Here is a 16,667-nt window from a genome sequence, read left to right as displayed (position 1 = left end):
GTACCCTATAGACGTACTGTGGGTCCTAAGAACCCCTATGAGTTTTCCCTCTTTTACAGAATTCAGGTTAGCATTTACAATGACAGGATGTTTAGAATCAGAGTCCAAAAATGCATACCTCAGTGTAAAAGGAAGAGGTTTTAATTCTACATGTTTTGTTTCTTCATGAGGGTCATTTTTGGATTCCTCCTTTTGCAGATTTTCCACCAGAAGTGCTTGGGCCATAGGTAGAAGTGGATTAGCTTCAAGAATTTCTGTATATGCTACAATTTCTTTGTTCGCATTCTCTATTGTGTAGCCATGCACTATACAAGCTTCAAGAGGATCTTCAGGATATCTCTTTTGAAATTCTTCCTCCACTAGCTTGTCTATGATGTCAACCCTTAAACACTCATCGGGTTTAGATTTGTGCTTCAATGCTTGAAACATGTTGAATTCTACTTCTTCATCCCCTATTTTTAGAGTTAGACACCCATTTTTGATGTCTATGATTGCTCTAGCTGTTGCTAAGAAGGGTCTTGTAATGCCCTCACTTTAGGTAGTCCGTACATTCTACTGTTTCGATGACTAACGTCTGCTCAGATAGCCAGGATATTTGAAACTATAATTAAACTAGAGTAAGAAGACATAAATTGATTGAATAAAGACCAAGTAAAATTAAAGAAAAATAAAAGAAATGAACTGCCAATAGGTTAAGGGAGCCGAGGTCCCAGTGATGGGTAACCCTAACGAGAAGCGGCTGTGAATACAGTTGCCAACCCCAAACTCATAGGGGAATCCTATGAGATAATATTTGAGACTTAATTGAAGGATTAATGAGGATTAATGACAATCAAAATGTCAAGGAAATGTTAAGAAAATTTAAGCCAATCGGTAAAGGTAAGTATAATTCGATGCAATCAATTAAGGGCATTTTGGTCATTTCACCCTTAGAGTTGAATTTTGACCTAAATGTTAATCAAAATGAATGAGAATAAAACATAAATGAATTAAAATCATGAATTGTGTAATAGAAAGGAGAAAAGAAAGAAATGGAAGTTTAAGTTAATTATGACCTAAGCATGATGTTATGATGACATCATTAAAAATTAAGACCAATTAAATTGAAGCACATATATAAACATAAGAAAAAGAAAATGAATTTATTCTTATCATAAGTCTTCATCTTCCTCTCCTTTCTCATGTTGGCCGAAACACCATCACTACCACCTTCCACCATTGTTGGTTCCTTCAAGCTCCAATTTCTTATCTTACTCTTCATATTTCCCATAGCTCCCAAAACAAAAACTTGACACTTGCCTATGATAAGAAGATTGGAAGTGATAGATTGAAGAGAAAGTGAAGATTGATCAAGCTTGGAATTGGTCACAAGTGAGGTTAGTGCAAGATTACCCTACCTCTCTTAGTTAATCATGGATGACATGTAGAAATGATTTGAAATTCCATGGAATTAGAAGAATATAATGAATAAATGGAAACCCTAAATTTCGGCAGCCATGGGAAAGATGGGAGTTTGATGATTTTGGTTGAATTAAAATTGTTTAGTAACAATGATTGATGAGTATACATGTGTTAGAAGTTGCATGTTATGAGTTTACATGAGTTAAGAATTTGGAAATTAGAGTTTTGACTTAAATTTGGGGATTTTGTGTTGTGATTTGAAATTGACATTGTTAAGGTTGATTATTGACTATTTGAAGTGCAATGAATGTGAATTGAAGTTTGGTAGTTGGGTAGAAATAAGATTGGGAGTGTTAAATTTCTTGTGCAGGATTCTGGACCTCTGAGTCCAGCAAGGTTATGTAGCCATAAGTAGAGCCACATTGCTCCAATTGGTGTGAGGCCAATTGGAGATGAAGCTTAGGACATAAAGCCACATTTTTCATGAAGAGACTCTGCTAAGAAACTGAACCTAACATCACCTAAAATTGGCTTGAATCCGGTTAACTACCTGCTAGACCTGGAAAAATGACCATATGAATAATAAATGTTCAAATGGGCATAACTTACTCTAAGAAGGTCAGAATGACTTGATTCTTAAACCATTAGAAAGCTTCGACATAGGAACACATTTTTCATGAAGAACACAGAGTCCAATTCTGACTCTAACCCAACCAATTTGCTAGAAAAATTTAGGTCAATAATTCTAACCAGAACCAGAAGCTAACCTGAAATTCTGGACTTTGACCTACCCGACCAGTTTTGGCAAAAATACCATAAAATAGTCCAAAAAAACTGCAAATGTAGTGAATCCAAAACCAAAATCTCCATAAGACCTGGAGCTACAATTTTTGTGTTTTGACCAAAATCCAAAACCTAATAGAACTTGGTCAATTTTCTAGGAAAACTCAGTATTTCAAATTATGAAATTGAACTACATAGCCACTTGACTCCATAATAGTTTTTATATCATATCTCCCATTAGGAAACTCCAATTGGGATGAGCTAAACTGTTCTAGAAACCTAAGAAATAGGAATCCAACTTTAATTCAGGAACTTTCCTCAAATTTTGAGTTTAAGGACCCTAAAATAGGAATCAAACACACTAACTTAAACATGAAATCCTGAAGGCACAGGGTTCAAGAGTCTAGGTTAGTTAATTGGCTATAACTAACCCTACATAACCTGAAAAATTGTGATTCTTGAACTTGTGTGACCCTAAGACATAGGGAAACAACTCATATGAGGGACATTAGGCCTAATAATGACTGTAACATGCCCAAATGATTAGACAAAGTTTGATTCCAGAATCTACCTGGTTCTAGAACCATAAAGGGTCAATGAACCAGTCTTGGAAAATTGACCATAACTTGAGTTCTAAAACTCCAAATTGAGTGATTCAAAAAGAGAAATCAAAGTTTAAACATAGAGGAACAACTTATATGAAGGAAGTATGGTCAAACAGACCCTACATCTTAGAAAAATTGCTAGGCAAAGATAGGGGATAGAATCTGGACCTAAAGAAAGTTTTAAGGAATTATTTAATACATGATATGTAAATTACCTAAATGGTTTGCCAAATACATAAGTTATATGAAAGTGAGATTGGAACCTATTTTTCCATTACAAATGACATGAAATAGCTATAAAGCACTAATAGTGCATAACATGAAATAATAAGTCCATAAGTATTTAATAACATTAATTTGCACAAAGTATACCTAGACTTATGTTTATAGCTTGGATCAATTGGTATACCAATTAAGGACTACAGATTGCAGTACTGCCCACAGGAATGATTATTGATAGACAATATCTGTCTGATATGGTTATTCCTCTGGCTTTATGCCTGCCCATTGGCCATTATGCCTAATTTGATTTCTGGCTTTATGCCTGCCTGCTGGCTTTGTGCCTAACATGACAGATGTATACATGATAGACATATGGATGTCTAACTAGTATACGCCTGTGTATCTAGTCTTTTTTATTTTTTTTTTTTTTGCTATAGGTTACTTGGGCACTGATATGAATTTAATAAGACTGAATATGGAATAAATGAGTAGAGAAGTTCTTGTTAAACTTATTTGCTCCCAAAGTTTAGTAAACATGTAAACGACTCAAAATTTATGAAATCTATATTTCTTAACGAAATTTTACAGGGAATAATTATCTTTAATTATTTAGTTACTTTGACTTTAATTTATACACCACTAAGCATTATTTTTAGCACAATGGTTTTTCCATCGCGTAGGTACTAGAGACCAGCAGCAACAGTAGTGCTCTGATAGAGGGTTTGATCAGATCTGTATTATTAGAGTTGGAGTCACCTCAGCTATGCATTTGGTAGGGCCCATGGTTACTGATACACTTAAATTGTATAGATGTTTTTAAACACATTTGTATACTATCTCATAGTATTTAGGCAAGTATTTTCATGCATAGTAGTTGATTTCATTAGTTTTTGCAATTTCTATTGTCAAGCCCTTAATTCCATGTTTTCTGCATCATTTCAGGTGTTTGGGTGAAGCCCCATAGTATAGGAGTGCAAAAGGAAGCTTGGAGAGTTCAAGAGACTGAGTATTGCTGTTGACAAAAAGTACATGGGTCATGTAAGCCAAGCCTTAGACCCGTGTAACCTTTTGCCAAAAGAAAGCCAGAAAGCCAATGGAGAAACAAAAGTACACGGGTTGTGTAATTGGACCCATATAATCTGCAAGGACTCGTGTAAGTCTCTACCAGGCACAAGCTTGAAGAACTTTATGGGAACAAAAGTACACGGCCCATGTAATTAGGCCCGTGTAGTTGGCACAGACCCGTGTAAGTCTCTATGCCAATGCAAGACTCTACAGTTCCACTCCAGCAAGTTACATGGCTCTGGGCCATGTATAGACACACAGGCCGTGTACTATGCGGCAGCCAGTTTATAACTCGAATTCTTGGTCGTGTTTTCTGATTCAAATGAGACTCCTAAAGCCTTTTGGACTCAAAATGACCTAACCCTAGAGCAACCATTATAAATAGAAGAGAAAACATCAGAAAGGGGAGGGCTCTCTTTTATCTTTTGACAGCACTTTTCAGGAGTTTTGAAAGAGAGAAACCCACACTCTGCACTCTCTCCAGCCGTCTCGAGGAGAGGAACATCAGTACCAAAAGGAGTTTTCTAGCTGAAGCTCCATAAGATCAAAGCTGCAAACTCTCTTCGGTTCCTTCATTTCATCTCTTTAGACAGCTTTTTATTATTTTATTCCTTTTACATGATTTTCTTTTTATAGTTTTTACCTTTGGTCATGATGTTTGCTGAACTCACCATGAGTGAGTAGTTTTCTTATTCTGAAATTGGGAGAGTAATGCTTGTAATTATTATTATGGATGAACACTAAGTTTTATTTATTGGATTTGAGATTCGTTCCTTGATTTGATTTCTTGTGATCTTAATGCATGTTATGTGCTAGTACCCACTTAGTATTGATTGTAAATATTAATTGAAGGATTGAAAGGTGAAGATTAATATTAGAAAATCAATATCTTGAACTTAGTAATTCTGACCTAGACATAGGCTGATACCTTTGTGGAACTTCAACATTGGTCAAAGATCTTAAAGGATTTTAATTAATTTGATCACCACGAAAGTCGGGTTTGAGTTAATTAGAATACACCTTAGGTGCCTTGAAAGAGTATTTAGGATAACTTAGGACTGATTTCCATTAAGGAAAATGATTCTCAATCTAGTAAATAAATAGGATATATCCCTAGTAAGATTCAAGTGTGAAATCTTAATTCCAGAATTGTTTCATATAAATTATTTTATTTTAAGTTTACCATTCTAGTGTTTAAGGTCAACAAACTTCATTCCCTAAGTATTCAATAGCCTAGACAGTCAAAATTACTGTGTAGATTGGTACTTACTAATCAAATTCCTCGTAGGAACGATACTCTACTCATCACTTTATTACTTATTAGTGATCCGTGCACTTGCGAGGTTGTAAAACTAGCGAAACAAGTTTTTGGCACCATTGCCGGGGATTTTTTAGCTTTAGTAATATCAAGCGATAGGCAATTTAGCTGATTTAGGCAATTATATTTATTATCTAATTTTATTTTACTAGTCATATTTCTCTTCTTTTCTCTTAGGTGCCCGATCTGGTATATGACCAGAACAAGGCCAGAAGAAGAAATTTTGGACTGTGATCCGGAGATAGACATGTAACACCCCTAAGTTCGGTAGTACGTTCTACTGTTCCGGTGACCAGTGTTGTCCGGACAGCTAGGATGCCTAGAACTACACTTCGATATGAGCGAGGAGACATAAAATAATGAAATACAAGAAAAGAAAACATAAGAAAAACAAAGGAAAAATAATAGCAAAGAAATGTAACCAAGTTAAGCGAGTCGAGAACCCTAGCGATGGGTGACCGCACCGGGAAGTCACGGCGTGGACCGTTGACTAGCCCTGGACTACGGGGAATCCTGGAAAACATTTTTAGGACTTAAATAGACCCTTATTGAAGAATAAATATCATTAGTAAGATCAAAGAAAAATTAAATAATTAGTACAAAGAAAAGTGAGATATCGAAAAACAGACAAAACCCGGTGTTACCGAAAAATCGGGAATGCAACCCGAACAGGGACATTATGGTCATTTGACATCCCGAATTGTCTTTTGACCTAAATTTCCATTAAAAATAAATAATATTACACTTATAAAATAAAATGAAAAATTAATTTGGTGATACCTAAAGTAAATAGCCAAAACTGGAGTGAAAATGGTGTAAATAACACATTTAACATATTATATGATTAATTGAGTGAGTGGGCCACTAAAGGAATAAACTAAGAGCTAAATGGGGCAGGTGTACATCTATTATCTTACCTGAAACTTCATCTTCTCCCATTTCCCTCATCCATGCCGAAATGAAAAGGGTGAATCCTCCATTGCCGTTTGGCCTTCAAGCTTAAGCCACTCCTTTTTTCATCTCCAATCACTTAGATTGCTTCATTAAAGATTGTCTACACATCATAAGGAAGAGCTTGATACCAAAATCAAGAAGTTTAATCAAGGTTTAGCAAGTTCCAACCATAGGTAAGTTTACATTTTTGAATATTGCTTTGTTAAACTTTGTGTACATGTTATGGGTGTTGGATTTGTGAAGAAAATTTTCAAGTTTGAGGAGTTATTGATATGTCCATTTTGGACAGCCATGGAGTTATGTATTTAATGATTTATTATTATATATATTTGATGTAAATTCATGTTGAGTAGAGGGATTTAATATCCTAGTAAGTTATTTCCATGAAAATGTGGTGATTGTGCACTTAAATTGGAGATTGATGAATTGTGGGACACTTTGGCATTGTAAAACATTTCGGTAGCCTTGGGACACTTTGATAAATGTATGAGTTCATGAAGGTATTGGCAGAATATTTACATTGAGGATTGATGGATATGTATATAGATTGGTTATGTAAAGTGTATGTAAGAATGAGTAATGTTTAGGTGTATATGTGATTGTACTTAGACTTTGTAATTTTGAGTTTTAATTGGTGTATTGAGGATAATTGTAATCTGCCCAAAGTGACTTTAAAGTGAAGTGGTATATGGTTTTGGTAATGTACCAAAACATAATTGGTAAGGGAAGTGGACATATAGTAAGGTGAATGTGTCATTGATGTATGTTTAAGTAAGGTAATTAAGGGCAGTATGCATTTTAACCTATAACTTTATGTGACACCCCTTACCCGACTACAGTGTAGCCGAGCAAGTTATGCCACTCAGTGTGCCGGAGCACTCTATTTTATCTGATTTCATTACAGTTCTTGATTTATTTATTCAAAAACTTTATTGAAGATTTAGGCTATTTTTACTTTTATCAAAATCTAACTAAATTGGAAATTTCAAAAATTTTAACGATAATCCGACAAAGTGTCGGCTGTAATTTGGACTAACAGTTCTTCTGAACCTGCCAAAGACAAATTTCAATATATACTCAATTTCTCAAACTTAATAGTCTCAAAAATTTTCAAACATAATGTATCTCAATACAGTATCCAGATTTCTCAGAAATCTCATTAGATTTTCAATATCTCAATATTCACAAGTATAATCTCATTATAACTCAAATTCAATTCACATACTAAAATACTTACTTTGAATAGCTTCCACAATTCATAGGTTAATTACATGAGTTTATTTTGTACAAGATATACAAATAATTTACAATGTGCTAGGAATGAACAATATACATAACATGTATAAAATGAGCCCTATCTACATGCATTGCTGAGGAGGTGACAATCTTGAACTCTTCTGACACTTCGCAGATCCGACTCCAAAAATCTCAATCGATACCCATCTGGTTTTACCTTGAAGACTGCGAGGAAGCAATTCCATCGCGCTAAGCATTTCTGCTTAGTGGTGCAATAATATAACCAGAAATAATATATACAAGTAAAGAAAGAAAGAAATGATAATTCAGATACTCAAGAATCAATTTAATTTGGTATGGTATTTCTAATATCAACGATCTTATATACTAGTTTGTTCCTCTTTGAAAGTGCTTAGTTTATAACTTTTCAGTAATAGTAGCAGGTATATAATTTATTCTATCTGTATTGTATTTCAAGTCTGTACGGTCCTGCAATTTATATTTTTGTTATGTTTCTTTTGCTAATCTCTTTTGCTTATTCATTCAATACTTAATTTAATTGTACTGGATTTTCATTATACTTAACTTAACTTAGCTGAATTGAATAATACTTTAATTGATCGCCAAGTAACCTATACTAGACGATCGGATCGATAACGGGTCGTTGGCACCGACACCGCGTGCCTCGTCGTCATACCATGGGACGAGAACGCCTACCATGTATGCACAAGATGGCTAAAAAGCCATGATATCACATAATCGGGCATAAAAGCCATGAAATCGGGCATAAAAGCCATGAATACGGGCATAAAGTCATGAATACAGGCATAAAGCCTTTTGCAGTACTGCTAAAACAATACCCTATTGGCATGCCAAACTATCTAAACCAATCTTGTTAGGCATACTAGGGCATTTGATATTTTAAAATGTTAATATATTGTGCTTAATGACTTCATTATTTCATGATAAATTTCAATCATAATTCATACATTCATTTGATCATTTATATGATCACAATTCACATCAATTATTCTTTTATACCATTGTACTCAAAATACTTCTCCTCTTTACAATAATGAGAACTAATGTCTCATTCATACATTAATATGGTTTATTTATCCATTCATTATGTTATTCATATTGATCACAATTCTAAACAATGGTTCACATGTACCATTGTATTCAAAACATTTTTCCTTTCTCATTTATACATTCAAGAATCTACTTATGTAATTACAAATTTTATATTTCAAGTTGAGTTACTAATATTTTATGAATTCCATTTGTGATGGGCATATAAGCCCTAACTATCTATTCACATCAATTAGGTGACTTATTTTTCATGTTTCAAGTAATCCATAAACATTTCATGGATTTCAAATTTATGGCCTTAATTCCTTTTTAACAATTTTGACTAGGATGCATAGTCTATATTTGTCATACAATTCTAAGCATTTAAGCTTAGAATTGGTTCTAGGTTTTCATCTTAATTTACTAATCATTTTGATTACTATTCACCTTACTAGTCAACCAAAATGTTGACTTTTTCATACTTAGTGGATATATTAATTCTAATTACACCAAGATCCCACATTTTGAGTTTTACATTTACTAGTATTAATTGCCAATTGCAATTTAAAGTCCCCTAGATGCATTTCTAATTTCAAATTTTGAATTTCAAGTTTTGGTGTCACTATTCACCTCATTGGTCAACAAAAATGTTGACTTTTGCATAGACAATAGGTACATTGGTTTTAACACTCCCGATGTACCACATTTTGCATTTAAAACTTATTGGAATCAATTACCAAATCCATTTCCAAGCTTATTTCAAGTTTTCATGTCACTATTCACTTCATTAGTCAACTAAAATGTTGACTTTTGCATAGAAAATATGTACATTGACTTTGGCACTTCAAACATACTACATTTTTCATTTAAAACTTGTTGGTTTTGGTCACTTTCTCAAAGCTTAGGTCATTTTGGCAAAATTGCAAATTTTCGCTTTGGTGCTCAAGTTGCACTGTTTCATTGGTCGATTTACTGTTAGAATTTGACAAAACTTCATTCATAGAAAATGTTCCTTATTTTGTCTAGTTGAATTTCTTTTTTTTAATCACTCCATTTGGAGTTTTGTAGCTCAAGTTATGGACAAAATAAGTTTACTGTTCACGCAATCGCTCTCGCTGAAATTTTGGGTTTTGGCATTTTGGTCCAACTTTGGTCAGTAATTTGACCAAGTTAAGTTCATAATTTGGTCTAACTTTCTTCATATGAAATGTTCTACTATGCCTTAGGTTTCCATCGGTTCAAGAATCGCCTAAATCCAAGTTTTCTAGAGAGAGTTATAGCCATCCAAACATACCTTCTCAAATGAAAATTCGAAATCTCAAGACAAGAAACTTCACTTTGCTCAATGATTTGATTTGGTTCTGGTCATAATTTGGGGTAGGTTTCTTCATGAAAGTTGTTTGTCTATGTCTTTAACTTGTTGCTGTAAAAATTTCAGGTCAATTGACCATATCTACAGTGAGTTATGGCCAAATGAACAGATTCGTTCATTTGGTCATTTCTGCAGTGCTGGTGGTATCCGGATTGGGGCCAACTTTTGGTCCTCTTGCTTTGGTCTTTTGGGCATGGTTTCTTCAGCAAAAATGTGCCATTATAAGCCTAGTTTCATGTTCAATTGGCCAAACACCAATTGGACCAACACAGCCAAAGATATGGAAGTCCAAGTGGACTGAAATTTCAGTAACCCTGATGCACACATTGGTCAGCCTTCCATTTAATTTTTGCCATGCATTAACTCACTTCAAATTATGATTAACTTGCCTTAAATGGTCACTAATTGACCACTAGAATGTCCATTAATCATTTAAACACAATATCTCCAATTTTCATACTAACCCTAATTGATCAAATCTCATTCTCATACAAACTCAAAAAATTCAACTCCATTAAACTCCAATTCATATATATGCATTAATTGACATTAATATACCAACTTAATTGCAATTAAACCATCAATGCCCTAACCCTCTCTTGGCTGCCACCATTCATACATACTCCTACATAGTGTTTTATTCAATTTCTTAACAATTTCTTATTCACTTGAACTTCCTAACATGGAAAAAAAAGAAAAATGTAAGAGTTAGCACTAACCTTTTTTTTTTAGCAGAATTTTCCCAAGCAATTCCTTCACTTTCTTGGCTTTTCTTGGCTGCCAAACACTCCTACAAGGTGTGGGGGTAATTTTTATTGAAGGGATCTAGGGTTTTTGGTGCAAGATAAGCAAGGTTTCCAAGCTTGGAAGCTTGAACTATGGTGGAAACCCTCTCCTCTCTTTCTCTACGTTTTGGCTGCCCAAGGATGAAGATGGGAGTGCAGATTTGGTCTTTCATTTTGTCTCTTTTTAATTAGTTTTTATCTCTTTTAATTTGGCTTGTTGGGTTGTGATTGGTGGAAGCCTTCCAAATGACATCATGTGATGTCATATTTAGGTTTTTCTTTCATTTTTTTTCTTCTTTTCTCTACTCATTTTCACTTTAATTTTTAGTAATATTTATTCATATTTTAGATCATAATAATTATTTACTTAACTGGACAAGTCGGTCAAAAATCGTCTCTGAAGGCGAAATGACCAAAATGCCCTCCGTTTGGCTTAACGGGTCAAAATTGTCTGTACCGATTGAAAAAATTTTCTAAATATTTTCTTGGCATTCTAATGCCATAGGAACCTCAATGACCCTTCTCTGAAGTCCCAAAAATTATTTTATGAATTTTTCTCCGGGTCTAGGGCTCCTCGTTGCGAGAACCGCAACTTACCTCTGATTACCCATCACTTGGGCACCGGCTCATTTGACTTGGTTGTATTTTATTTCTAAAATTTTTACTAAATTTTTCTTAGTAATATTTGAGTTAATTTTGAATCCTCGCTTTAATTTAAATATTTTTCTGAACGTTCTAGCTGTCCGGACTGACACCGGTCACCGAAACAGTAGAATGTACAGAGTTGCTACCGGGAGGATGACACCGGTCCAATTGACCTGAAATTTTAATCATGAATAGTTAAGACCCATACCTACAAGTCTTATGAAGACACCAAAGCCCAGAAATGACCATAAGCAAGTCAAACAGCTTGCACAAGTTCGGGTCCAAAAACTGGCCGAACCAGAGTTGACCAAATTGACTTAAAATTGACCTAATTTGATGCCATTTGACCAGCAATAGTATAATGACCATAACTTGGTCTACATAACTCGGATTGACCTAAAAGTTTGCCCTGCATTCCATAATACATAGATCTACAAGTTTGTAGTTTTAACCGAAACCCGAAAACCGAGGGAACTAGGTCGTCCGGCTAGGTCAAACTAGTATCCCGGAATCCAGCAAGTTGCATTAAAATGCACTAAACAAGGAAATGAGTTTGGTAAAACGTACCAAGCCTAAAACCCTATCGAATGTGACATATTAATGACACTAAAACCTAATTTACCTAAAACGCATCGAGGGTCGGTATATTAGGTGATTGAGCAAATAATAGCCTTCAGTGAATTACTTATCGAACATTATCGTTAGAGACAGTTTAATTTAGTACTGAAACACTTCAAATTGTGTTTCTCAGTTACCAAAGACTCAGGAAAAGGGAAAGAAACACTGAGTCCAGACCGAGAGACAGTTATCAGAGGTTTGTGCACAACAACTATTTCTTTTGAATTATTTTCAATTGAAATAAATTATGACTATTTGCATATTATTGTTTTAAGTTGTGAAATTGTGAAAAATGGTTTGAATGATATTTGATGGATACTTATTGATTGAGAAGCACTATAATTTGTTTGAAACCACAGCTATCATGTACATTGATTGTATTCCTCACTAGCTTGTCTAGTGGGATGAATTGAATTCTCTCCGTCAAGTGTAGAGGTGTGTGCCTATTGAGGACGAATAGAATGAGTACTCATATTTTTGCTAGCTAGCTATGTTATTCCTCATTAGTCGTTGACTTTTGGGATGAATTGAATACCTCATTAGCCATCGGCTTTTGGGATGAATTGAACTTGGGAACATGATTAAAGCTGTGTGTGATTTATTGATGCATATTGTAAGATTGTAAAATGAGTTTAAATTCTTATTGACATCCACTGTCTTTTGAATTTAGCTATGTTTTGATTACTGAGATTTATTGTAATATTGTGTTAAATTCCTTATGACATTATTGTCTTGAATTTAACTATAGTTTTAAGTATCCACTATTTACATGACTTATGAATTGTGATTTAAATTGTATTTGATTAATGTTATGCACCACTGAGACATTGTCTCAGTGATAGCTTTTTATTGCTGTTGCAGGTTGATAGACAGACAGGGCAGCAGACTAGGCTGCTAGTACCTCTAGCGAGAGACTACATGGTATAATGAGTATACCAATATTTTGTATTTTGTAATGTAATGAATGTTCACTGTATGTACATATTGTTGTTGGTTTTGAGCAGTTGTAAATAAAAATTGTACATTGAAGTTGTAAAATAATTATGAGTTATTTTGGCTTGTAAAAATTGTATTATATTTCTTTTATCTCAGTCTTTGAAAAATCACTGTGGATTTGAGTTGAGAAATGTGTTGTGTTGAGAAAAATGTTGGAGCTGAGATTTGGAAATCTATTGAAGTGCTTTTTTACAGGTTTTCTGAAGAACTGTTTTATCCAAAATACAGATGGCACTCTGCCAAAATTTTTATAGAAACTCCAAATAATTCAAATGTGTTAGTTCTATCACTTCAGTTCAAAAAAGTTTTCAACGCCTGTAAATAGTGCTCACCACTGTAAAAGAAGTAAGAAAAGTTTTTTTAAAATCCCTTGTAGTGTATTTAATGGGTTATCAGTAGACGGAGTTGGTAATTCATTAGATATACTACGGGATCATGTTATGCCTTATAGAGGGGTAGGGTGTGACATGTTTTAGTGGTATCAGAGCAAAGTTTTTAAATTATGTTTTCACATGTTATTTGAATATTCTTTCTTCATAGTACAACTGCTCAATATCATTGTTTGATAAACACAGTACATTACATTATAAATATGCACTAACGGGAGGAAATCTCTTTGTGTTAATTGTTCAAGAGGTCTAAGATCCTCGAATTGATTATGGAAGAGGGTGATCGTTCAGTCGATCAATCTATTGAGGCTGAGGTGCAAGGGGATGCCCCAGGCCTACAAAATGTCAGTGGTTCAGCTGCACCACCGCAGCATCTGATTTCTGCTCAGTTCGCTCAGCAGATGGCTGCAATATTCCAACAAATGGCTAGCAATGTACCTACTCAAGTCCCAATACAGACACCAGTGGTACAACCACAGTCTCCTGCCAGGCAGTATGATAAATTGATGAAATATGGGGCTACAGAGTTCAAGGGGACAGTAGATCCTCTAGAAGCTGAACAGTGGTTAGAGAGGATAGATAGGGTATTCAAGAAACTGCATTTCATAGAGGAGCTCAGATTTGAATACTCAGTGTCTTTGTTACAGGGGGATGCTTATGATTAGTGGAAAACCATTCCCCACAGTCTGGTAGAACCTGCAGTGCTAACATGGAATGACTTTCTCAGGGAATTCAGACAGAAATATGTCCCTGATGCTTATGTAGACCAGAAGCTGCAAGAGTTCCTAAGTTTGAAACAGGGGAACAGATCAGTGGCTGAGTATGAAAGAGAATTTCCCATCTGAGCCATTATGCAGTGAGTTTACTTTCTACCAGCAGGGAGAGATGCAAGAGGTTTGAAACCGGCTTGAAGCCCAGTATCAGATTACAAGTAGTCAGCTTCAAACACACTAACTTCTTTGAACTTATTTCTCAAGCTCTAGAGTTAGAAAGAATCGAGTCTGAAACTGCTCCTGAGAGAAAGAAATTAGAGAAGACAGAGAAAGAGGGAAAATCTGTAGAACAGAGTTCCAGTGGTCCTACTGGAAAGAGGAAGAACCATGGGGGACATGGCAGAGGTGGCAAGAAGTCTGGTAGGGGAAGATATTCAGGACAGAGACCTCCCCTATCTGGTCAGCAGAGTACCAGAAGTTCCTACCCTCCCCGCCAATGTGAAACTTGTGGAAGAAATCATGGTGGGATATGCTATAAGGCTATTGGAGCCTGGTATAACTGTGGAGGCACAGGACACTTTGCCAAGGATTGCACCAGTAGTCGCAGAGTTGGACCACTTCCTACTACTGCAGAAGGGTCAGTTCAGAGCCCTGTCACTAGAAGTTCACAACCACCCAGCAGAGGTAGAGGCAGGGGTAGAGGTAGCCCAGCAGGCAGCCAAGGCACAGTGAAACAATCAGAGCAAGACAGTGCTCCAATCAGAATGTATGCAATGAGACAGAGGGAAGAGGCCGAGACATCTGATGTTGTTGCTGGTACCTTCTCAATTTTAATCAAGATGTGTTTGTGTTATTTGATCCGGGTTCTACCCATTCTTATGTGAGTGCTAGCATCATTGATTGCATTGCTGTTCCATGTATACAAATGGACTTTGAGGTGCTTGTAACAAGTCCACTAGGACAGGAAGTCAGGGTTAATAGAATGTATAGAGATTGTCCTTTGGTGATCCAAGGACACACTTTTCTGTCCGATCTCATTGAAATGCCCTTCAGAGATTATGATATCATCTTGGGCATGGATTGGTTAGCTAGGCATCATGCCATGATTGACTGTAGGCTGAAGACAGTCACTTTTGGCCTTCCTCAGTACAGTGATGTGGTAATACATGGGGAAAGGCAGTTATTGCCATCAAACATCATTTCGGCTGCACTAGCCAGAAAAATGATCAGAAAGGGGTGTGAAGCCTACTTGGCACATGTGGTAGACACCTAAGTGGGGAGTCCAGCATTGAAGGACATCCCTACAGTATATGACTTTCCAGATGTGTTTCCTGATGAATTGCCAGGATTACCTCCAGAAAGAGAAGTGCAGTTTGAAATTAATGTTATGCCTGGTGTGGATCCAATCTCCATAACGCCATACAAAATGGCACTAGCAGAATTGAAGGAGTTGAAGATACAATTGCAAGAATTACTTGAAAAGGGCTTCATCCACCCTAGTGTGTCACCTTGGGGAGCACCAGTGTTGTTTGTTAAGAAGAAGGATGGTACTCTCCGCTTATGCATTGACTACCGGCAGTTGAATAAGGTGACAATAAAGAACAGATATCCATTGCCTCGCATTGATGATCTGTTTGATCAGTTGAAGGGTGCAGCTGTATTCTCCAAAATTGATTTGCGATCTGGTTATTATCAGTTGAAGGTGCAAGAGCAGAGTATTCCAAAAACTACTTTTAGAACTCGGTATGGCCATTATGAGTTTCTAGTAATGCCATTCGGGTTAACAAATGCTCCAGCTGCTTTCATGGATCTGATGAACACTATCTTCAGACCATATCTTAATCAATTTGTGGTGGTGTTTATTAATGACATTTTGATATATTCAAGGAATGCAGAAGAGCATGACAGACATCTGCGGATTGTACTGCAGACTTTAAGGGTGAAATAGCTATACGCCAAGTTGTCGAAATGTGAATTTTGGCTGAAAGAAATCTCCTTTTTGGGACATGTTGTGTCAGCTGAAGGGATCAAGGTAGAAGCTATCCTTAATTGGAAGCCGCCCAGGAACATCACAGAAATTCGCAGTTTTCTGGGTCTAGCTAGATATTACCGCCGGTTTGTGAAGGGGTTTTCTATGTTATCTTCTCCACTGACCAAGCTGCTTCGGAAAGATGTAAAATTCCAGTGGACTGATAAATGTCAGCAGAGTTTTGATGAGTTGAAGAGGTGTTTGACTGAAGCTCCAGTTCTCACTTTACCTACTCCGGGTAAAGAATACACAGTTTATAGTGATGCTTCTCACAATGGGTTATGTTATTGCTTATGCATCACGCCAGCTGAAACCGCATGAGAGGAATTACCCAACACATGATCTGGAGTTAGCAGCTATTGTTTTTGCTCTGAAGATCTGGAGACACTATTTGTATGGAGAGAAATGCTACATTTACACAGATCACAAGAGCTTGAAGTACTTAGGCACCCAGAAGGAATTAAA

The sequence above is a fragment of the Hevea brasiliensis genome, chromosome 9 (assembly GCF_030052815.1).
Source record: "Hevea brasiliensis isolate MT/VB/25A 57/8 chromosome 9, ASM3005281v1, whole genome shotgun sequence".
Lineage (NCBI taxonomy): Eukaryota > Viridiplantae > Streptophyta > Magnoliopsida > Malpighiales > Euphorbiaceae > Hevea > Hevea brasiliensis.
Note: the sequence above shows the minus strand (reverse complement) of the source record.